The following is a 23,100-nucleotide window of genomic DNA, read 5'->3' on the forward strand; positions in this document are numbered from 1 at the left end:
TTAATTAACCTTCGAGCAGCGCCGCCGAGACGTGGAACGCACCGATTACTTGGTAACTTGGTCCGTGAAAGAAGCAGACGGGATCTAAATGTAACAGCTGTGTTGTAATCCTTTTTTTTTATTCTCAGTCAGTCATCGTCAGTCTATTGTGATTTCATACTGTATATATAACTAATAAGAAAAAATCAAAAGACGCTTCTTAGAAAGGAGATTAATATAAAAGGATGGTTATGTATCTCGAATCCGTCAACGCGCCTATTTGCGCGATTCTTCGAGACAAAACCTTGCTCGAGACTTATAAAGTAGCTCAATTGTAAATTGCGTTCGTTTCTTCAATCGATCGACAGTTGTTCGCTGAATTGCGGAGCAATCGAAAATTCAATTTGCCGAAGGCACGTCCTACCGCGGTTTCGGCGACACAGTCTCCGAGGTAAGTAATCGATAACGCGGGGAGAGGTGAGGAGGTTGGAAGAGAAGAATTCTCCAGAGGGAAACGCGAAGCGTTTCGAAAAAAAAAAGAAAACGACGAGAATTTCGCGGCCGTTTGCACGTCGTTCTCTCCTTGGGATTTCCTCCCTGAGCGGAGTTGTCGCGGCGCGCTCTCGCTCTCTCGGCTCATCGGCGTTGATAATAACGCGCAGTACGCTATTAATAGCGCGGGGCCTCGCGATCGCGCGTGGAAACGTGCCGCGCTTTCGATTTCATCCTATCACGTTCGTATGCAGTCACCCGCCCTTTCCTCGCACCGACGTATAGATGGCAAACAAATTAAAAATTATTGAAAATTATCTTATCCAATCGTTTGGAAATCATTTGGAGATATTTGGAAAAAATTTTTCAAAGTTTGGAAAACCATACAATAATCACAATAAATTAAAATCAATTAAGCGTATAATTAGCAGAAAGTGTCTAAAAAATATTTTTTTAAAAATCCAATCGCTCCAGAATCATTTTCCGGAGCCGGTTTTCCTCGCCAAGGCCCGGCTGCATCGCGGTGTGGCTCCGTGCGAAGCAATCTCCCCGGAGCGCGCGATTCGAGCACGAAGCGCGATAACGACAAGATCCGGCCGCTATTTTGCGGTTATCGTTATCAAAGGCCAGCATCAGATCACTTCGCCGATCCTTGATGTGGCCCGAGGTCTCATCAATTCTGGTGAGACCAAATTTCGCTCTTTTTCCGTTCCTTCTTTTTTTTTTTACAAGCAGGAAGCGTTGTCGCCCGAGCGCGATTGGCATTAGGGAATTTAGGGATGCATCGGCGGATTGATGGATACCACGCGGTGGACGGCCGGAGATCAAAAGGCACCGGACGATACACTGGTCTCGGGGCGCGCGTTTCCACGATTGGACTCGTCGTTTACCGCGGTACAGAAGATAAATATTTTCCGAGTGCGATTTCTTTTTCGTCGTGCGATGATTGAAATAACACTCCCGCCGCTGTGTTTTCCTTCGTTTAGTCGATACGTCACCACCGCCGCGCGGCAAACGCGTATTTTTGGAGCCGCGCGCCGCGCCGCGCCGGCGAGCGGCTTGATGCAGGCCGAGACTCGCTCGACGCGGAGGACTCGCATCCGAATTGACCATTAACGACTACTGACTATTATCAATGGCGAATCGTCGATTCGTGCTGATAAAAATGCTACGGCAGGCAGCACGCGTATCGTTTTAAACAACGCGCGCGAATGTTCTTTCGAAAGAGCGCGTAAACACGGACGATCGACCCACGAGGCGTAAAAACGGTACCAAGCGGTACCACCGATGACGCGTGGAATTAGCCAAGATTAACGCCAAGATTAACGCCAAGATACCGACGTCGCTGATCGTGCTTTATGCGCGACGTGCGAATCGGCATGTATTTTTCACTCAAACGAGTGCGCTACGAAAATATTGATCGAGCATCCGACGGTCTCTCCGACGGGTAGCCTACTCGTCTCTCTTTTATTCCTCTTTGCGCGCGGGATGCATCTTGGAGCGCGATGATTTTTGCATATCGCGTCACTCCTATTCCGGCGATATGCAGAGTATCTGCGCGGTCTCTTATCCTATCTCTCGCGATACTCTCTCGTGATACCCTCGTGGCTTGTCCCCCTCCCCCCCCCGCCCTCTTAAAGAAGACGCGCGTAAAACCGCACTCCGGTGGCCGCACTAAAATGCGATGCGCGTAAAACGGAGCTGCCGCCGGAGCACGCGCTCGCGAGGCGAGTTCACAGTAAAATAATCGCTCAAGGTCCGCAGTGGCGTTGCACCCGGCCGGTCAGGGCTGGCAGCAACCGCACTGTTTACATCGCATATACACGCGCCGGCTGCATCGTTTGAGAGCACTCTGTCCCTCTCTCTTTCTTTCTCTCCCTCCCTCCCTCCCCCTCCCCCTCCCCCTCCCTCCCCGATTCCACGCTTTCTATTCCTCCCGAACGAAACGCACGCGCGACTGACTGCATTTATATGCGTATGCAACTCGGTTGCGTCGCGGTAGCCGCTTCTCGGTAGCGGCGACAAGTATAACGCGCGCATTTACGACACGCGCGCACACGCCTAGGTCAGATTCGACGTTCTAGCGTTCTAGCCGACAATAGACACGTGTTACGACGATGCAAATAATCGAGGGGGCGAGCACCGAAGGAGAAATAACATCTAGCACGCTCTAAGAGAGAGAGAGAGAGAGCGTACACGTGGACCAAGCCAACTCACTCGAGTCAGAGTTGTAACTGAGAATACTAAATCTTTCGGTGCGGCTCATTAAAAACTTCAACTTTAAGATCATAAATCGAGTCGCTTCCGCGACAACACGTTCGGAAACAGAAGTAGTCTCAACCGGGTAGTCGAATAGCCAATATGGACAGTTGTAACACGCGTGGATACGCGCGCGTGCAGCCTAATTCGATTTCTACTATGTTGGAGCAGATGAGAGGCACGTGTTTGCGACAAACAATCTCGGAACCGAGTGAACGGGCGGACACGTGTAACAGCATTTCATCTACCTCATCTATTTTAATGATAACCAAACTCAGAATAGTAGTTGTTGTTGCAACTACTTCCTACCCTTTTGTAATCATTCGTCGGGAGAAGGTCACTTGTGAATCTCCGGATGCGTTTTGCTCAAAGCAAAAACGATATAAGATCATCGTAATCCTTCTTCTTTTCTAGATTATATAAATAAACTCATATAATATTGAAAATGCATGCAGCATGCATCCCAATTTATATAGATCGAGCAAGATTAATCAGGATTAATCTCATGCAAACATCTCAAAGTTAAACAAAAGTTTACCTGATAAATAAGAATCTATTGCGCTGATTGTGATCTCTCTCTCTCTCTCTCTCTCTCTCTCTCTCTCTCTCTCTATCACTATTATTTCACTTTTCACCTTGTTCACCTTACACCAACTTCGTTCATTTTGCACCAACTATTTCACATCACTGTCTAAGTAAAACTGATGCAATTTCAAACTTTAGAAAATATATTTTCAGAAATCGGTAGGGTAGAACTGTGTCTGTTCACCAACTAACGAAGAAAAAGAAAAGGGAGTTTTTCGAGGATCTCACAATGAGATGTCTCACATTGTCAGAAACCAATTCGACAGCGGAAGAAAAATGTACTATATTTCAACCCGCCTCCAAGTATTGTCTACGTGTCTCCAATGGAATTTGCTGTTTCTCTTTTCTTTTTTCTGCCATCTTCCTTAGCATTATATCTATACAAGTTTTATTTTATTGAGTTATATTTGAAATGAAAAATATCGGAATATTTACATTTAAAATAAGCTAGGCAAGACGGTTTTCATCAAACTAAAAACGTGTGATCCCTTTGACATCCAATCTTTAGTCTTTTTAAAAAATTCTTTTTCGTTCTTATTACTTTCCAGTTATTTCTTACAAAATGCTTTCCAATTTTTGTATCCACGATGTTTTCACAATAAATTCCTTGTAGGTTTTATAAGACCCTTATCAGCATCAGTATAATATTAAAGAATTTAATAATGCAACATTACATTTTCAACTGTGGCACGAAATTGCGTTTCAAGATCGACTAGCAATTGGAATGTGATTTCAAAGCGTAAAGGCGAAACTCAGGTATAAAATTCACAAAAATTATTAGGCACAAGATCTCACCCGGTGATAAAAAAATGTCAACATTTATTTTATTTATTCTGTGAACTTTATATACTACTCGGTAAAGCTTTCTATCGCATAAATAGCGCGTGAGAGAAGGGTATAATCAACTACTATTAAAAGGAGATTTATGTATTCCAAAATGAAATAAATAAACTAAACAGTCAGAACGTCTAGTTTATGTCGAGTCCACGTGAAGTATACACAGTAAAAAATTTTGTGTCAATGGAAGTCCACTCTCAATTTTGTGTTAAAATAACTCATTTATCGTGTTATTTTTGACATTTAGAAATGTTATATCGACATTTATAACATTTCTAAATGTCAAAAATAACACGATAAATGAGTTATTTTAACACAAAATTGAGAGTGGACTTCCATTGACACAAAATTTTTTACTGTGTATACACTCGGCTTGTACACATATAACGTTGACGAAACACACGAATACTTGGCCTACATATATATATATATGTCGTCGGTGTGCACGCTCGCGTATCAAGGACTCTTCACGGTTGAGGTGCCTACAGGGCCTAGGTTATTCGCGGGCCGATGTGCAACATTAGAAGAAACGTACGGCAGCCGGGAGAAGCACGATGGAAACCGGCGCGCGGTAACCTTCCGTTTATCTATATCGCGATCGTGTGTAACCCGTTTTTACTGCGCAAAATGACGCAACCTCGACAGTTTTGAAAATCTCGCTAAAACAGACACGTTGCGGCAATTTACGCTCGCGCTCGCGTGTATATTGCTTAACGCCCGCGGAGCGCGCTAACCCCGGCGCGTGTACTTTACGATTGCAGTTTCATGATTTATGTCAACAACTAATGATCATTATCGCGCACGTGACGTCATTCCTTCCCTGCCGTCATCGGGAGTGCAGCTCTCTTGAAATTGCATGGAAAACTTTATGTTCTCGTCTATCTCCGAATCTAATAATTTTTAATTTTAACTCGCTTTCTAACGTCCACAATAACTGGCTTGATTTATGAAATAATCGTCCTCGTAATTTTTTTTTTCCGTAATGAAATCAGTCTAGCTATGCAAGTGAAGCTGCGCGAACGTGAAACAAATGACAGGTAAGATTCTTTAAAGAAGATTAACGATCAGCCTATGAGATAATCATTAGTGCGTCTTACCTACAAGACGCATATAAGGCTGGATTTAGCTGTATCCTGCCTTCGTTATCGACTTATCCTTTTCTCGTTCGAAAAAGTTGATCTTCGCGTGTGTTATCAGAAAAATTTCGCAAGATCACGAGGAAGATCGCCGATACGTCACCACGAGTTTATTGACAGCGATTCCGTGCATCCGCCGTGCGTTCGGCTTTGGATTTATCGCCGAAACACCGGTCGACCAACGAAATCGATCCTTTGTAAACTCCGCAGGGCGATACGGAGATGCGTATCTGCGTTATTCTGACCAGGCAGGTACGTCGTCGGTTAATAAGGTAGGGTTAGGTGGGCAAGACGAGAGATAGCCGGCAGATAGATGTAGGTACAATCGGATGCATTAACGTCGCTATGCTCATCCGCATCTCCGGGGAATATTTCACCGAACCCTACTGTTCGGTCGCAGTGCATAAGGCAAGGCAAGCCCATAAAATAATTTACGTGAGTGAAAAGATACGCTTCTTGAATGTCACAGAAAGGTTTGACTGCGGAATAGAAGCTCACCGGGTATTACCAATACATTGACTGTACGCGTAGGTAGACAGGCGGAAAGACAAGTAGATAGGCAGACAAGCAGGCGGACAAGGAGGGCAGACAGGTAGGTAGTTTAGCAAACGTACGGGATTGTGCAGGTACGGGCGCAGCCAGGCAGGTACCGGATCACAAGGCGAGTGGAGCAGACAGATGCTCGAATACGCTTGTATCGACCATCCGGTAGTTTGATAGAGGAGATCACTGCCGCGCGGCTGCGACCGTGGACGCGACGAAATGGCAAAATATTTCTGCGGGTTTTGTGGTCGATGGGACGCGTGGATGCGGGCGAATAGAAGCACGATAAAGTATTCCGTATCGCGGGATACGGAATAAATAGAAATACGGAATAAAGATACAATTATACAAACCATCCCGGCCAATTTTTCAGAAGATAAAAATAATATGTCGGTAAGATTTCGACGGCAGACACGTAGACTTCGCATTACTTGAAGACATGGATACAGTAAAGTGCAAATAGCGTAATTAGAGAGGCACGGCAATGTTAGTACATACTTAGCGTTGAAAGCTTAACGTAGCAGATAGATAGTATTTAACTTTACGTGTGTGGAGTACAAAATACACTCCAGCCTTAAAAATCTATTAAATTCACAAGGTAAAACTTGTTTATCGATTGGATGCTGTACAAGTTTCGCAATTAAAGAAGCACTTATTTTTATCTAAAAGATACATAGAATATTATCGACCTTCAATTAATTGTAAATCGAAGAGAATAATGAAAATTGAGATATAATTGGAATGTAATACAAACCACGCAAATAATGTAGAGCTAATTAAAAAGTTTCACAACTAGTTTCCCGATAGACAGATAGCAAAGAGAATCTGGCCTGTTCAGGGGATTATTTCGTATAGGAGATGCTGCGTTCTAATCCCTAATGAAATCCCCTTTGGAGAGCTTTGGATATCTAGATCGTTTGAATTTCTGAATGCTAACCAACGTCGCTTAGACGCGGTCGAACCTTGCTCACGGCCGATGCTCGCGTGGGGCGAAACTACGCGAGATAGTCGCATTGGTATCACTAAATATAACCGGCGCAATTTACGCACTTCGTTCTCGATGCGGCAGCGGCGATGCAGCGCGCGTTTAAAGGTTGACGATATGATGCACCACTGGATGCACCGCGTCGCAAAATTCGTCGCGTCGCGTCGCGCATTCCCGGAATTTATCGCAGTTACAACTCTGGTATTTATAACTTTACAATCTGAGATCCACCATCTCGTTGTGAGTTATCGCTAAGCAAAGTTCATAAAATTCCAAGTGTCGAAAAGAAACGTGGAATGAGCAGCGGCTCTTTATCTTTTTTTTGAAACACAAGGCGAGAAACAGTTCTACAATAGATGCAGTCCATCCAACTTCCGGCTCCAGGCGCCGCTGAACGCGAGTCGGCGAGGAACGAGAATCGCCAACGAGAGATTTTGCACGCCGAACCGCCATTAAACCCGTTGCACCGTGTCGAGGTGATTTTTGCGCGGATATTTTTAGTGTTTCGTCCTTCGTCCCGCATCGGGGTTCAAGGCTCTCGCTCTCCTTCTCTCTCTCTTCCGCTCTCGCGTGTGCTTTCTCTCCCTGTTCTCCTTCTCCCTCGCTATCATTGCCGTGAATCCTCGTTCTCCTTCTATCTCTCTCTCTCTTTCTGTCAATTCATTTTCGTTTCTCTCTTTCCACCGTGCCGCCGCACACCGCCACGGCCAGTTTTCGCGGCCACGAAGTCGCGCTGCATCCGAGCAAAGAAAACGAGCGAGGATCGCCGCAGTTGCATCGCGGCTATTCGCGCACGCGAAAATCTCAAGATCATTTGACAATTTCAAAATATATACGTACGGCCCTAACGATTTCGAAAAATCTCCCTTCCGGCGACGATTTCAATTCTCGGCCCGAAAACAAGTATACGCGCGCCAACTCGTCCGTCCGCATCTTCTCGATTTAGCATTCTACGATGATTTCCTGTTAGCAAAATTGAGACTGACACTGACGTGGATAAGTAGCGGATACCATGCTCGCGTGATTCGCTCTCGGAAAGGCACGCTCGTCTTCCAGGCATATCCCTTCAAACGACTACGCGCGAGCTTATAACTTGGCGCATAGAGCGAGAGTATCGCGCGTTACGCTCGGCCGCGAAAAGTCTCTCGTTGCGGGAGGTCAGGCACGATAGCTTTTTATAGGGCCGCCTCACCGATTCTCCTTTCTATTTCTCTCTCTTCTTTCTCTCTTTCTGCCGTACTCCCACGCTCCTCCGCGTCTCCGTCGTCTTTCTGCCTCGTGCCCCCGCTATTGGTCGGTAGCGGTTCGAAATGAGTTTGCGACGCGCATCATGGAAATCCGCGAGATCCCGGCATCCACTAGCGGCTGCCGCAATCGTATCTTTCCTTTTCTCTTCCGTATTTACTGCTCGAAAACTCTCTCGTTCGCTCTCCCCATATTTACCGCCTGCATTTGCATCTATCTATAGAGCGTCCCCGGCTTTTACCAGCATTATCACCATCAAAATTTCATTATTTATCTCGTCCTATCTTCATAAAACGTCCAGCTCGAGATTTGCTATAAAAAGTTTTTACGTATACGCATGTAATAAAATCAAAAGTTTTAAGATTTTGATGAAGACATCTGGAGCATGTTGGATTTACGAAAATTTATTTTAGCAGATTTTTTTTAAACACGATACACAAAAGAAAAATGCAACAGTTGCTGCTTCACGATAGGAACTTTATATCACCGGGGATTAGAAATTGTAGCCTTGTTCCGCTAATGCGAACTCGTTACCGTAACGTCCGCGCTTTCCTCCCGGCGAGCGATTTTCAGTTACTTCGCGGGATGCCACGGGATTATCTCGTGAGTCAAGAAGCAACGACCAAAGGAGCAAAAACCATCCCCGGCCGGCGATAATTTTATTTTTATCGACGTTTCCACTTTTCTCAGCGGGGCCGCGGTTATTGTGAGGTCGATCCTCTCTTTCCCTCGCGCTCGTCGCCCACGCCGCGGCGCCGGGGCGACGAAGAAGCGACGAGAGATGCGCGCGATCTCTTCCTCAGTGGTTTACAGCCCGCGTTTTCTTCGTGTCTTCGACTTCGTTTTTACGGAAAGCCGCAGTCGCCCGTGGGCGAACGTACGTGCGAACCGACCGGGAAGCATGGACTAGTATAACCGCTATTTTTCAGGGGAGATAGATGGAACGACTTCTGGAAATCTCGTTATCTCCTTCGCGCTTAATCCACCGAGGCGCAGTGATTACAATTCGCAACGGTCTCTTCAATTTCATCCTTTCTCAATTTTTCGCAACGGTCTCTCGCGCGTTAGAATTGTATCGATAAACTACGAATTTTCTGCCTCGAGAAACACGACGGCGGACGTGATAAATTCGGCAGAACGTGCGCGATTATAAATCACCGGCTTGTTAATGTAACGTAATATGATGCAGACATACAAATGTCCACTCGCGGTATTCGCGGGACAAGTTGAGACGTGTATAAATCTGTCGGCCCAAATTAAATTTCGTCTCCCCGCTTGCGCATTCCTCAGTGTCACGACGACAAACGTGCCTCCGTTATTATCACGATCGCGAGAGGAATGCCGGATTGTACGATCCGCATGATTGCAAAAGTTATCAAATGGCGTTATACCAATTTCTTACGTGGAGACTCTCATTCCGATTCCGAAAAAGAAAGGTATTCCGTAAAACGTGCCGCCGCTCTCTCTCTTCCGGATGGAACTCGTCAATCGCGAAGACCTGTCGTTTCCCAGAAAACGCACACTTGACGTAGGGTTCGCGAACGGCGGTCCTTCACGAAACCACACGTCCGTGTGTCCCCGCGGACGCATGCTCGGCGGCATGCCCGAATAAATATTTAGTGTTTGCTTACTTGAGGGCAAGGCGAATGCGCCGCGGCGACACGACGGTAATGGATGCGGCGCCCGCCCGCCCGCCCGTCAGTCCGTCCGACCGCTCGCGTCTGCACCGCGTTTAAGCTGCGATGCAGGTGCAAAGCGTTTGGGCAAACTCCGTCGGCAGTTCCACTCCCCGACCGACAATGGAATCTGGATAAGAGCGACCGGCTCAAATATATCCGTTCGTTCCCTTTCCTGATAGATAACGGCACGTAAATATCATGCATTAACGTTACACGCTGACATTTGATTTCCACAAAGTTCATGAAGTTTATTGAATCATTTGTTAAATTATTAAATACCTAGGAATACAATTCTCTCATGCGTCCATTAGAAATTGTATTTCGTTAGAAAAGTATATAAATGTATATAGTGTTAGAAAATGAAGTACTGTCGGAATTCATTATTCGAGGATCGCCTCCGGGCGTAAAAGTTCCTCGAATGCGTACATAGTTTTAATTCACGCAATTACTCTCGTTTCGAAAGCGGCAGTTTAATTCGCGCTTTTCCTGACGTGTTCTCGCTTTGTTCTGATGTCGAGAATGCACGAATCGGAGGAAGTGAGACAGAGAGAGAAAGAGAGAAGGCGAGAGAGGTACTTCGTAGAGTATCCTTGGCGCGAGCCTATATCTACCGCGAGGCACACAGTGTTGAACATATGGTAATGGCATTTTCCTTTAGCGAGCACATGGGTCGAAACGATCGGTACGGATTTCGAGGCCGGCGATGATTCGTCGTTACCGGAATCGTACGTCGATGAAGGTCGTTCGATCTCTCTCTCTCTCTCCCTTTCTCTCTCTCTCTTTCTCTCTCATCAAACCGTCGTCCCTGAATGACGAACGATAACGTCAGAGGCGCACAGCGTGCATAGAGTGAGAGAGAGAGAATGCTCGCGAGAGATTCGAAGCGTGAGATAAATGTCGGAGACCTCCAGCGACAGCGGAGGAACCGATTGACGTCGGATGACGTCGTTTCATTAGCACCGTGATACGTGCATTGCCGAATAATAGCGATCGCGGTAATCGTGATACTCCTCATTACGAGACGGTCGATATATACGGCCTATAATGCCCTATATGAATGGTTTATCGCCATCATTAACCGCGAAACAGATACAATATCGTCTCGCGCGTATTAAAATACGGTACTTTCTGTTTTTTGATATCGCAGTTACTCTTTTCATACTTAAAACGTAATTACTACAAAAATAAAAGTAAAATATCAAGCGTGTTGCAGAATAAGTCTCTCTCGTCTGTGGAAGAAATAATTTCTCCTTGATAAAAAAGAAATGAAGTAACGTGTACCAGTTAGTCTCGAATAAATTTAGCTATTCGCAATCGGATAACACAGAGAGCGGGAAATTATATGACGTGATTATATATTTAAATGTTTCGCGGACGATTTCAACGTTGAGTAATGGTAATTGTGAATTAACATCGCGGGGAACGACTTTCATTACGGATTCAGAATTATACGAGCGATTCGCACGCTTTTGCGAGATTACGATCCACTTTCGCGAACCGCACGTTACATCGGCGAGAGGCGATTTCGCTTGTAATTCGAGTCGTTTGTTCGGTTCCCAGAGCGCTCGTTCGACTCGACCCTGAGCGAATTTACCGTTTCGCACTAGGAAACGGTGCGGAGAACTTTTACGGTAATAGATCTTTTCGCAAGGTCAGCGAGCGTTCGTCCATCTTTCTGTTGGCCCGACAATGCATCACGGTGGAGCAAGCCCGCGGCGCGGCGTACCAAAGGTTTTCTTTTCATGCCACGTCTTTGATGCTTCTCGAACTTTTCAATATGTTAAACGATTTTCACGTTAAACCACCATAGGGAACTAAAAGTATTTCCAAAAGACTTCCTTCGAAGAGAAAGAAAATCTCTTTCTTGAAAATAAATAAATTGCTACATTTATGTGTAAAATGCGTAACGAAATAATATTAATTACTATTATTGTAAATTGATATTTGCTACAATAATCAGTAGATACATTGTTTACATTTAAAATAAAATATTACTTATTATGAAATAATAACTGATGAATTATAATCAATTTGATAAGTCATAAAGTATATATGTTTATAGATATATTTGTCATTTAATATTTAGTTTAATATTAAAAAGATGTGTGCCATTTTTCGGCGTCAAACTCGATTTTTTCCTTCATAGTTTTCCGATGCGCCGAACATAGAAGATGTGTTTTTGCACACGACACGCATAAATTTGTCGGCGTACGAAAAATGCGAGAGATATGCGAGAAAACGCGGGAGAGATCGGAGGTGGGATTCGCGAGTGGTCCGCGCGCGATTCCTCTTACCGGAGGATACTTACATATAGCGCGATCGGGGGCAACGGTTGTTCCAAGGTCTCGGGTTCGAGCTCTCGGGTTCAGCGCGAGAAGCGTTGCCGCGCGCTTCCTCCCGCAAAAGAGCAGCCTCCGTTCTTAGAATAGTTGGCAGCTCTCCCGAGTGCGCTTGACATCTCGCTCGGCCTTCGCCTCGGTCGCGAAATCGACACGGGTTGGAGGTGTAAAGTGACCGGCGACGAGAGTGGGGGCCCCGATCGCACTCGCTAAAGCGTTATACACATATAACGTTCCGGCGTATTGTATCATTAAGCCCAATAAAAGCGCTTACGCGCTGAGAAAAAGTCTTTTTAACTCAACTTTTTAATCAAACAGCTATTTCACAAAGTAAACGTAACTTTCCTTTTTTATTTTTAACTTCTATTTTTAACAGAGATTTCATAGCGACAGCGTACATTTAACAAACAACGCTACAAGCAACGACAACGTCGAAAAATAAAGAAGAGAGAAATAATGAAATATATCAAACAGCGATTGGATATCAACAATCAAAAAGAGAAAAAATTACGAGATACATTGCTCTATCAATTCTCCTTCGTTCAACGTGCACGCGTCTTTCATAGAACTCGCGCTTATCCGCGCGTTATGAAACCAATTAATGTTCATTACCATTTTACGGCTTACAAAGCTGTCGTAATTATCGCGATCGTCGTGCCACGAGCGGCGACAATGTCGTGGGATTTAAAGAAAAAAGGCGCAAAGAAACGTCAGCCGAGTCAGGCGGATAGAACGACGGCCGCGTGGCTGTACGCGGCGGAACGTGGAGGTGGACGTGGCGATCGAGGTCAATGGTTGGTCCAAGGCCTCCGGTTCGAACTCAAGTTCGACGCAGCGCGCCGCGTTGTCGTTTCCTGCCGACGTCGACAGCCTCCGTTCCTAGAATAGTCGACGGCGGCGGGCTCGCGCGAGAGCGCTCTCTCTTTCTCTCTCTCTTTCGCGGATCCTTCAACGCGAAAATCCGGGAAATGTTTCCGCGATTACGCCGACTTCCGGAGCCGCGCGATCGGATGCATCGATTCGCGTCTTTCTTCGATGATGCGCGAATAGACGTGGATTTTCAATTGTGACTTGGCTCGCGCGAAGGATAGCCTGTGACGGGATTTAAATTTCATATATGAAAGATAATAAACGCTTCTTCTCTAGTTTCTTTTTCTCACTCTATATTGAGAAATGCAATGGTTACGCCATAAGAGTAATTTATAGCTTAATAATGTCATTTCGCAACCTACAGATTTTAGCGAAACTTGAGAAAAGATTTACAGTTTTATTAAGACAAATGATGCGAAAGCATTAAAGTATCTTTTCTACTTCTCTTTAAATTAAAGAATATAAATAAAAAATAAGCTTTAGCTTTTACTATCCCGCTCCATTTTACCGGACACGTATATGGATGTAATTCTTATTCTTGAGTTAGGAGTTGTATCTTGGCTTCCACTTTTCCTCAAATGTTTATTGCGCTATCACTCACAAAAGTGTATATATGTGTACACACGTATATAAGTGTGTACGTGTGAGTGACCGTGATGTATTGAGCTCGGGTCCGTGGGTTCGCTAAGCCCAAATGACTGTGCGGATCAGTCATCCCTGCGGGAATCTTTTTTACTGCGGACTTGCGCTCTCGTCGTCGGTGCCACATCTCGCTTCGTCCTCGCGATATTTCGCAACCTGTCTATACAATTGCAAAAAGCCGAAAGCTGGCGCGCGAGCGCATAAATCCGCGGGTGTCGCAAAAACCAACCGAGATTCGCGCGAGATAAGAAACGGCGGGGCGCGCAGGCGGGGAGCGAGAAGGGGCTCGTAATGCACGAATTACGAGCATCGCGATGCACGCGTGTCCGATGAAACGACTCGGTGCGTGCAAACATCATAATCCCACAATAAGATCGCGCCTGATTTATCTACCAATAAAAGCTTATTGGAAACATGTGTTTCAGGGTGCCGCTGCCAAAACCGGTCCGACCGATGTGATGCGATGCGATGCGATGCGATGCGGGGAGGGAAAGAGGGAGAAAGAGAGAGAGAGAGAGAGAGAGAGAGAGAGAGAGTCGTGAATCACGCGAGCGGTTTTAAATCAGACACGGTAAAGTCGTTCCGTTCTGACCTGTGAGTAAGACACTGCATACCTATCAGCAGAGATCGATCCAGCATATTGCATCCACGCAGATATTATATCGTTGTTATTTAAAAAAAAACCGATAAATTATTACTATTTTTAGTAATTAAAATTTTAATTTCATTTTGACTAATATTCTATATTAATTCTGTATTATTCAAATATTTTATCAATCGATTATATTGCAATTAAACATTGTGATCATAAGAGCGTTTCCATTAGAATATTACACATTTTTTAATACGATCATTCTAGATGATGATATATAATTAAGCTTTTTACATTTAAATTTCCGTAAACGTAGTTCTGAAATTTCTTTACGTATATAAAACTGTTCAATAATAATATCGAGAGGTCTCACTGACTAGCATATTACTGCATATTATCAAGATATTTTATCTTTTTTTTTTTGCAATAAATGCTTATACATGTTGAAAAAGGATAAATAAACGTGAGATGCAATCGGAATCGAATGATCGAGATGCTGCAGCTGCGGTCCTACGAGCGCACGCCTATCACAGAAGTCTTTACAAGCCCTTTTGGGCTCGCGTCCCGAAGGCGTCGAAACGACGATAAGTCGACGTTAACGTTATTACCGATAAGGGTGCAAACGTGTCCGACTCGCGAACGACGTAACTTAAAGCACTGGCGATGCAAAGCGCACTCGCGTTTGCGACAAGTTGTGCCGAGCGATTCGACGATATCGTCGCGAGATTACGATAACGAAATAGCCTTACGGCTACTCGCGGTATTTCGTCCCTACGTACAAGAATGTCGTATATCGCTCGTCTCCACACGCGCGTTGCTCGCATCCGCATTGTACCCCGTTTCTATCGATCGTAAGCAGTCGCATTTCGCTCTCACTTTGTATAAATTTTGATATCTAGCGTTTAAAAATAATCTCTTATGCAAAGGTACTTATGTCAATCCCTCTGTATTGCTGCCAAGTATATAAAGTACAGTTACGATCGTATCCACGCGGATAGAACGTGAGATCTGTGACGGGTTCTACTGCGTGAAGTTTAATCCAGGATCGCTGACCCGCGATTACCCGAGATCTGGGAAGTGTGCGTAAATTGTGATTTAATTTTCGAGCGCATCGGCAGCGTTTGCATTCATTCGTTTGGGATTACGTGCGATCGCGCGGATACGCAAAGAAATATCCGAGAAATACCTTGTATAGATTCCACGTGTTCTAACCGCGTCCAGTTAGATATCGATATAGGAAGGAGATGCGTTAATTATCACGTCCGGCAGATAACGTCACTCTCGACTGCCGCGTCGATTATGTCGCGAAAGATGCACGATGTTCATTAAAACATTAATCAAATAATCACGTCTCTTTGTGATACGTGCGATTAACCCCATTGACCCAGAATTATATACAGGAGCTTGGAAAAAATTTTGTTCCATCTATCCTGTCAATCCTGACCTCAAAAGAGCCTTGATTATACCTCGCGATTGTTAAAAATATAACTGTTCAGAAATGGAAATGCAATGCATGCACGTTGCTCGCACGAGCTCTAGCTGAAACCCGTATTTATAGACGTTACTTAAATTTTATTTCAAAAGCGTAGAGAGATGAGATATTCAGAGATATGAAAATGATGTGAGATCTGAAAGAAACGATGTGACCTTCTTGCACAGTTATTACTGCTGTTAATATAAATTTTTGATATTCACGCGCGATATATGCCTTTATGCAAAATATACAGTTTTTTATCAATATAAATATTACATTGCGTCTATAAATTATCAATTAAATATGCTACATGATTGCGAAGCGGAACTTAAATTATGTTCCAACCTTCTTCTGCTTATGTCTACAACATATGCATATTTAAAAAATCTTTAAGTGTATTGTTTCAGTTTAGTGGTATAATTTATCCAATGTTTAATATTAAAATTAAAGGAACGCTGTACGCAGATCTGTCTTACATAGTAGTATTTTAAAAACATTTAGGAAGAAGAATCTTTTACATTGTTAAAAATATAACAGAGAAGAGTTAATACATGTGGATAAATATGGATGGATATGGATAAATAAATAAACTGTGAAAAAATTAAAATTTATTCTTTACCTTCACCCTGAAAATAATAATTAAAGAAATGCATAAAAAAATTATTCCTTATATTCCTTAGGTTGCTGTACAATTATCGGAAATCGCGGTTAGCTGAACTTAGACTAAACTCAGTCTCAAATTTTTCTAGTTAAATTACGTCATCAACTTCAGATTTTAACTAAAATTTCATCTGGTAAAAGTCGTTAATAACATTTCTAAATCTTCACGTACTTGTCATTATGTGGTTATTAATAGAATATATTTACACATCTAAATACGTTATTTATTTATAACCAATATCATTTTTTCATAAATCCGTTATCTTAACATGAAATAAAAGTTTCTTATTCACTCACCGACCGATGCGCAGCAGTAAAGTTGTTGATTACGTTGACTGCATTCATCTGAAATTCATACAAATAAAAAATTGAAATTATTTGCGCCTAAAATGATTATTGTATGTACACTTGAAATTTTCTATATTTCTTTTTTCTATATTCTGTTCTTCAAGTAAATGTTCAATAAAATAATTATATATATTACATATAATTGTGTAATATTATACATATATTATATATATAATTTTCGATAAGATTTTTCTTCTCAAATATAAACTTTTATAGAATTTCTTGTAAAAAATTCTTTCTCTGATTGTTGTTCAAATTATTCAAATAAATGATTTCAATAAACAATCAAACAGATGATAAGAAATATAAGTAATAAAAATATAATATATTACTAATAATATTACTAAAGATATTACTAAAGATTACTCCGCTATCGCTCGATTTTCCAAGTTTCCCCTACTACTCTTAAGTTGTTAAATTAGTACCGTCATTATTATCACGTTCCTTGTGCTCGATATTATACTCGTGAATACGCGGCTAATTAGGATCAGACGCAGGCAAACTAATTATCAGAATTGCGCGACGCTTTGAGCGGCACTCCCGGACTTAAAACCGATTAAGATCCGACGAATTTATACGAATTTCGCGATCGAGGATCAAACATTTCGTCGTGTCACGCGATACTTGCTTCAGTAAATAGCATCTTATATAAATGTCGTCTTAACAAGCCTGCATGATCGTTCATTACGGAGGCTAATTAATCGCGCGTGGCTTGTTTATCGTTAAAGCTGTCTATCGTTCGGGAAATAGTCGCGTAATCGTACGAAATAATTCCGTTTGTGAAGACCAATGCGACGATTAACACACGCTGAGCGTTTTACCGCCGCTGCTCGGCGGTATCGCCGCGCGAATAACAAGATGACGCGTCGTGACTGCGTGCTATAAACTATAAACAAAAAAAAATACAAGCGCGGAATGTCGAGCGCCGCGTGCCAGTCCTACGAAATATTTAACGTACTGCAAAGTGTTGCAAAGTGAATTTACGCCGAATATTCAGTTTCCCTTTCGTTCCAAATTAATACACAGTTGGTACATCAAGACTTTTCGTTGCTCAACTGATTAAATATGGCGTATTACTCCGCGTTATCGGAGTACCGAAATGATAGACACAGTAAAATCGATATGTGAGAAGCACAAAATCCAACGCAAAATATATTCGAATGCAGACGTTGTTATAGAGATGATCGTCTTCCATTTATTTATCGCGATAGACAATTGTAACTCTGATTCCCTACTATTTCGAGTTTAAAGCATTTTAAATCATTAAATGGCGTGAGATACCTGCTTTAACATACGTCGCCTTGATACGCTCGCGAGCTATCAGTCGCAAGAGTTAACGAATCGAGCAATCTGATCATGGCTAATTGTATTTGTAGGGAATAATCGCGTTTCGTGAGATAATAAACGCGACGACATACGGAGCGCCTCGTACTATTACTTGCCCGCTCGAGTCTCGCCGCACGAATGACCGACTTCGGCGACGCAGGCAACACACGCGCTACGGCCGCTATGTAGCCGCGAAATACAAACGCTGAGAGTGCCGCGTGCCAATTCTACGAAACATTCAACATATTTCAAAATAAATTTATGTCGGATGTTCCGTTCCTCTTTTATGCCAAATTAATTATCACTACACGGTCGATATGTCACGGTTTCTCGTTGCTCAACTGATCCAGCATATTACTCCCGTTATCGTTCCAAAATATGATGAGAAATATTATATATTTGTGCATATAAAATGTCGGATATTTTAATAATTAAAACATTATATATTTTTAAAAAAGGTAGGTTATTTAATCGAAATGAGCTCTACTGGCATCGATAAATTTTTCTGAACGATTTTGCGATAAATAAATGCCATTTCTAAAAAAATCTGTATTTTTTAATTCAATAAATTGTTTTACGACTCTTTTGACGTCACTTTTATTTAAAGAAATTTTGTCTTTTAGAAAATGATCCAAATGTTTGAAAATATAGTAACAAGTAGGCTACAATCGTTTGTAAGGAACATTCGTATATTAAATCTAACGTTTATTTTAACGAAAAAGAGATACAGCTTTGTCGCGACAAAAAAATAAGAACGTAAATTTATTATTTTTTAATTATAAGAGAATTAAAATTGTATAATTTTAATATATCGAGAATTTTGTGAAAAATTCTGTGGCAACTTATTTTCTTTGTTTTTTTTTAAATCATGTAATTTTTCTTTTTCTCAAAGATTTGCAAAAAGATAATGAATTAATTTCTTTTTCTAGAAGAAAAATACATTTTATTTCGATTGAAAAGATTATATTAAAATAAAATTCACTTAGTATCGTTATTTTTTTAAATAAAGTAATTAATTTTAATTATTCAAAATTTTATTAATAAAAGAATATGCGTAATAATTAAGATTTTCTATTAATAATCAACTTGTCAATATCAGCTGATCTTCACAATTGTGTAATATCTACATGAAGAAACTAAGAAGAAGTCAGCAGAGCAGTAAAAAATATTAGCTAGATATCAGACAGCTGCAAAAATCAATTAATTATACGAGGTGAAATTAATTTTTCTCAATGACAGAGTAATCTCTCTCGGCGCTCCCTGCACCACGTACGATTAACTGCAGAAACGCATTGCCCGAAATTACAACCATCCGGCTGGAGCATCGAGGATGCTCCGTAGCGTAGAGGCGAGGAGGAAGGAAGAGCGCGATTGTCCTTGACGGAAGGCAGCGATCTCTTCTGCTTTGCTGCAGGCTGGCGTCCGCCCACCAGACGGTCGGCGGGCCCCATGCTCTCCCTGCGGTCCCTCGGACCTCTTTCTCTTCTCCTTCCTCCCCCTTTCTCTTCTCTCTCTCTCTCTCTCTCTCTCTCTCTCTCTCTCTCTCTCTCTCTCTCTCTCTCTCTCTCTCTCTCTTAACCCTGGCGAGATAGAAGCGCAGTGAGACAGATAGAACCGGTGGAAGAAGAGGGATGAAGGAAGGGTGCGGGATGAGAGACGGGTCAACTCGTGGGGCCGCTCCCGGAGCAGCGGAGCAGACTCCGGGCCCGTCCGCGCACGGGCCCTCTCGGATGAGAGAAAGAGAGGAGACAGCTCCGTTATTATGCGCACGATATTATTTCTCTCCGTACAGGCCGCGCCGAATTCGACGCGGGGCGATCGCGTGACCGAAAAATAGGAACTCGAAACGCGCTCCGCGCGCTTTACGAGGCACAATTTGCCTAATGGCGCCGGGCCCCGCGCGTTTAACGATCATCATGCGACCGATGCGCTTTTCGCGGTCCCGATATATGTCGGATGCTATTGCCGCCGCTGGAAAAGGAAATGAAGAGTATGTGCGTGCGCGCGGCAAGCGTTAGCACGTGTGCCTGCAAATCGCGCTTAATGTATCAGCACACGCAAACCTGTTAATATTTTACACATTTTCTCATTACGCGCCGCGCGAGGTTGCTTCTAGTGTCACGCGGAAGTCTCTCGCATTCGTTTTGGCTCATCTACGATTGTTCTGCTCGCGCAAGCGGCGTTTTCTTGCCTTTCTGAGTCCATGACAGCACAATCTTTCGAAAGATACATCTTCGGAGACGTTTTAAGTCAATTTTCAATCACCTATTTTTTGTTTAATCGAAATGTAGCGTAATATTAGTGGCAATATTGTAAGTGGAAAAAAGTTGAGAAGTATATGTAGCCCTTTGGAAATTTTTAAAATTAATTTTAATTAATATTAATTATTAATTTAATATTAATTAATTTGAATTAATGTTGCAGCGTATGCAGATGGACGAAAGTATGGGATTACATTTGTGCTGAGACTGCTGAGTACAAACTCGCCTAATTGCACTCACTGTTCGAGGGGCCGATCGTGACTCGTGTTTGGTCCGCTGTATACCCAGCCTCGCTACCTGAGAAACCTCGAGCTCTTTCGATCTTAATTATTATTCCGTTTATTCTCTTCTTAATGCCGGCGATGAGGTGAATCTTGAACATCTCCGAACGAACCAGGGTGCAAACCTGACTGCATCCGTCCGGGCGATTATCTAGTCATTCGATGAATCATCTCTTTATGGAGCCGCCGTTTATTCGCATCGTTGGCAACGATTATTTTCCTCTGGCTCTTTATGCGGCAGAAGCGTCTGTACGCCGCAACTTCATCTCGTCTCTCCCGTGCCGAGCTTCCAGGCTACATGGCGTTGTGTGCCATTAATGCTTATTATGTAGACTGCAATCATATCGATTTGAGCCCGCGGGACGCGGAAGTCGCGGTATAATTTACATTAACTTGGCGATGATCACGTAGCGATGTTACGCGCACGCGCGCGCGCGCGCCTAATCTGCAATCTTAGCGCGCGCGGAGCGTCGCGACGGTGGAAATTTCCAATCTTTTGAGAACGTGCCAAATGCGCGACGTTAAATCGCCGCCGGCGAATTAACGTCGGTGCACGCTTTAAGTCGCAAGTCATCGACGTGCACGCTCGGAGAAGCTCGCCGATAGATAGCCCGCGCTATACCGACGTCATCGAGAAATCGACGCGACAGCATGGATGTCCCGTTTTTGACGCACGTTACGAAATATGTCGAGATTGCCGGAATCCCGTGATATCCGCGCCAAAAGCTGCATCCATCGATAATCCACGATCCTGACGTCATTTCACGAATCGACGTCAAGACGAGACGAAATTCAAGATAGCCGACGTGCAGGTATTACTGATTCTTGAATACGTCACGACTGCTGGCTCTTGACGTTCCACTGGGCGGGTTTTATCATTGATAATCTATGATCCCCGACGTCATCGCGAGCCGCCGTAAAAAGCTTCGATATCGATTATTCGATCGCTGCTAAAATATGACAAGGTCTCGGAAATCACCGGCGCTGCCCTTTTATAATCGCAGATATTGAAGATCCAACCGAGAAAGATGGTAGTCAACTTCGCCGTCGAGATTGCAATAATTACAAAGTTATTTAGCATTTACAATTGAAAGGTCTCGGCTTATAAGCCCCGAAGATACAAATAAATATTCGAGACTTACTTTTCAATTAATTTCAAACTACCTTTTACCCGAACTGAACATTTATTTATCGCTCATTTGTCAAGATATTTAATGCCGAAGATTAAACGCTCGAGATGAGGGATGGCTTCGCGGAGGATTCTCGCTGAAGAGAAATCGGGCCCGAATTTATCATGGGGGGGTACACGACTGGAGGGACATTCTCTCTCGGTGGTTACGCTCTGTATACATTTGACAGGGTCGGTTTTTTCGAGTAATTACACCGTGCCGAGGCATCCGCGAGTCGTTCGCCGCCGGTATACGGTCGACGCGCGGGACGCGGCTAATTTATTTTCGCCGTCGTTGGAAATTAGCGGCGACGTACGGGCGCTCCTTCCTCTCGTCCTCCTCCGGGCGAAGTTGTTCCGGCGCGTCCGCGAGAGTCGAGGGAGATTTATCAAAGTGCGCATCTCTCGCGCACCTCGCAAGTATATTTTTAAGATCGCTTATACACCCGTCCATGTACACGGGGTCGCGCGCCGCGACGAAAATTTGTCGTTGCGCCAAAAACCAAAAGTGAACGTCCCCGAGGCCCCCTAAAAATACGCGGGGAGCATCCTCCTCGTCGTCTCCGGTCCTTGCACCATTTCCGTCGACTTTCTCGCACGAAGTGCTTCACCTTCATCCGGTGAACGGTTGTTTTGCACGTGGCGACGTGGTAGGCATTAGCGAGAAACGCGAGATGTTCTTAACGTAGAAAAATATGCTGGTCGCTTTAGCTTTCGTGTTTTGAAAGATTTTTTATTACTGTCCGTGAAACAAATATTTACTTAAAATTGTACTTAAACTTCTTGAACTGTAGATAAAATTTGTGAAATATTTCGGAAAGTAAATCCGTGAATTATTCAAATCCTTTACGAATTCATGACTGTTTAGCTAGACAGACGAAGATATAAGCTGCATAGATCAACGAACAGAATCAGGACTTTCTTCGGAAGGATTGCTAACGATTGTTGGCTCTGAAAGTTCACTGGTCCCTTACAAGCATCGTGTTTTCGATCGGATAGGCACTTCTGCTAGAAACCCGCAGAGACGACAATCGCGAAATGCGAAGCCGCGTGGGAGGGAGCATGAGGCCGGGTCGTTGTTTCTCTCGCAATGCGTTTCGCGGCTGCCTATCGCGCGCGATTTCATAAGCAAATAGCGGAGCATCGAGAGCGCCGCGCTGGACCAAGTCCGGGTCGTGAATCAAGAATTAATATTGAGCTGGCGCTCAACTTAAACTCGCTCTCGAATGGCCGGCTAAAGGTGACGAAGATATCGCAGGAGGGAACGCCGGAGAAATGAATGCAAGGTGAACGCGAAGAGCGGATCGTCCATTATTAATTAGTTGGCGCAATAGGTCGAATCGTGCCGCTCATTGTCGTTCAACGGGGCACGACGATACTCTATATTAAGGCTGAAATA

General features: G+C 43.6%; 1 protein-coding gene across 1 annotated transcript in view; it reads right to left on the minus strand.

Moving 5' to 3' along the window:
- The window catches only part of Bcs1 (Bcs1 chaperone), a 216,861-nt gene that overhangs the window by 124,155 nt on the left and 69,606 nt on the right, over nt 1–23,100 (minus strand). The gene's annotated exons all lie outside the window — the stretch shown is intronic.

This window comes from Temnothorax nylanderi, unplaced genomic scaffold, assembly GCF_030848795.1.
Source record: "Temnothorax nylanderi isolate EJ_2023f unplaced genomic scaffold, tnyl_v1.0 TNYL_tig0012_pilon, whole genome shotgun sequence".
Lineage (NCBI taxonomy): Eukaryota > Metazoa > Arthropoda > Insecta > Hymenoptera > Formicidae > Temnothorax > Temnothorax nylanderi.